This window comes from Ciona intestinalis, chromosome 11, assembly GCF_000224145.3.
Source record: "Ciona intestinalis chromosome 11, KH, whole genome shotgun sequence".
NCBI lineage: Eukaryota > Metazoa > Chordata > Ascidiacea > Phlebobranchia > Cionidae > Ciona > Ciona intestinalis.
Window position 1 is genome coordinate 4667109 of NC_020176.2, and position 2973 is coordinate 4670081.

The window sequence follows — 2973 nt, forward strand, 5'->3', positions numbered from 1 at the left end:
ACAGCTACCTTAACCTTGAATTATAAGCCCAAATAACAAGCATGCAAAGGGGTAACAGCCACTTCAGGTTGATGGGCCAAACTGGTTTAATTCCTGGCTCTTTGACAAAGACCTCATCCACATAGAATAGAAAAGGTGAGTCGCAAAAATATTTACCTCAATAATAAAATATTCATTCCAAAAAAAAACTTTTCATTTACAAAGACAAAAATTGTTCACGCAAAATAGGTCATTATAACTTGGTTGCAAACCTATCATTGTGATTGTGATAGATTATCGAGGATATTTTATAACACTGGCAAGACATTATCAGAACTACGGTCTTGTTGCATGACAGAAAAAAGTTTGTTTTAATAAATTTTTCGCTAATTTTTTTTCCATTTAGGAAATTTGTTCTATAAAGTTTAAGACAATTTTCTTCATATAACTTGTTCACAATGCCCCACCATGCATACATACCTGTGAGGAGAACGTACACACAAGGTAGTTGCATTTCGACAAAGTGAATATATCAACCACAACACCACGTAAACTTTTCTTGGTGTATCGACTTTGTAAACTTGCCGACTTAGATATTGAAGTGTCGCTGATGAACTTATACTTGGGGTAACTGGGGAAAGTATTGAAATAATGAGACAATATACAACAAAGACAAAGCTATGGTTATTCAAGTGGAGGTTTCCTAACTCCAGGGGTTTAGGGAGTATATATATTTTACATAAACCACTGCAGTATACTATAACCTGAGGAAACAATAAGGACAGTTTTTATCAATGAGACATAACATAAATTTCTTTCATCTCTTACTGAAGGTAACAAAGATTAGATTAATTAAAACAATAAAAAGGAAAATAACAGCAAAACGACAGTTGTTAAAAAAACCTGCTACAAGTAAAAACAAGCAGTCATTCCTTAGTTCGGTTCGAAATTTAAACTTATAGTTAGTGTGGTGACTGTTGCAGCATATTATCTAACTTGCAGGTATTCATTATAAAGCTATTAATATGTATAATCATTCTACAAAATCACAGATTATCAACTGCCAAAGTAGTGATACCAACTGGCTTTATATTGTATTAATTTAAACATTTTTTCATGTCTGTTTTTAAACTACCAACAATTCTTGTACTGGGTTCAATCAATCAACACATTCGTTTAAGTAGTGGGCAAACCATTAACAAAATCTAGGGTGACATTGTTAAAATACAGTTACACTCATAGTTGTCAAACATAGGGAACCTCATTGATTAATGCGGTGAATGCAATATACTTTGGCTCTGCTTGTTTGTATAGACACCTAACAGCAGGGTAAAATCTGGGGTGACATTGTTAAAATAAAGTTACACTCATAGTTGTCAAACATAGGGAACCTCATTGATTAATGTGGTAATTGCAATATACTTTGGCTCTGCTTGTTTGTATAGACACCTAACAGCAGGGTAAAATCTGGGGTAACATTGTTAAAATACAGTTACACTCATAGTTGTCAAACATAGGGAACCTCATTGATTATTGTGGTGAATGCAAAATACTTTGGTTCTGCTTGTTTGTATAGACACGAACAGCTAGTTTGGTCTTAAAACTAGGGTGGTAAAACACATGATGCCACTCAAACCAATATTAGCCCTTTTTTTGAACAACAACTTAACCATATTATGTTATTAACCCCACGTTACCTTTTCTTTGCATCAGCCAGCACGGTAGGATCATCTGAAGCGATGTAAACCTTACGTGTAACTTGCTTTGGTGACTTTGACTTGACAAGTTGCAGTTCATATTTAGCGTACCAATCCTCCACATGTTTCATGTACTCTTTTACGTCGTGGTAAGCAGCTTCCGTGCCAACTTTATCCGTGCGTCGAACCTGGATACTGTGGAGACAATATATGTTGTGGTTATTTCTTGGTAACTCCAATAAATTCCGCGAATTTGACCCTGATCTGGTGCTCATGAAGTTAAATAATCATTGTGTAAAAAAATAAAGTAAGGTTTTAGAGCTACGAAAGCGAAACAGACAAAATATATGTTTCTTAAGCCTAATCTGTAATAAACTTTGTGAATCTAACCCTGATCTGGTGCTCATAGAGTTGAACGATTCTTGTGTAAAGAAATACAGTATTACAATGGGCTTGATTTTGTCTCTTGCGTTTTCGTAGCACCAGTTTCTTACAGTTATTTCTTGGAGCACAATGTGGTTTATGATTATAGTGAAGTATAATGGGTATTATTAGCCAGAATTCACAAATAAAGTTAAGTATAGGGGTAAGGAAAATACAACATGCTCACAATGCAAGTACTTAACCACTAAACATACGTGGTAACTCGTAAGCTGGCTCGAGGTGTATGAAACAGAACGACTGTCGTTTTCCAGCAACGCCAGGATAAATAAGTTACATTCAAACGCAGTGCTGTATGATAGCGATATTCCCAACAAACAAACATCACACATGCAACACTTAATACTGAATTCAATGTATAGAGGTTTAGTAACCTAATATGTAACCCTATCGCAAGTGCTCAACCATAGTGCTACAATGTATGTTATTTCATTCAAACAACCCACCCTATGCAACACTCACCCCACTATCGGGTCGTCGAAGTCGATTCCTTTCATTGCTTCGTTAACTTCCGTATCCAACCACGCCTGAGGTCGCAATAGATATCTCATAAACTGCCCCACCCACCACACGGAGGGGTTGCCGTGCAGACGGAGGAGACGATCGGATAAATCTTCGGGGATCCCGAGGGGGAGATACGGGGGTCGGTTCGCTACGCCGTCGATAATGGGTAAGCTGACCACTCGATGGCTGGAGGAGGAGGATTCACCTGGGTGGGTGGGGTTATTGGGAATCAGTGTTACAGAATTTATAAGTGAAATTTTTAGCAAAATCTGGGGTGACATTGTTAAAATACAGTTACACTCATAGTTGTCAAACATAGGGAACCTCATTGATTAATGTGGTGAATGCAATA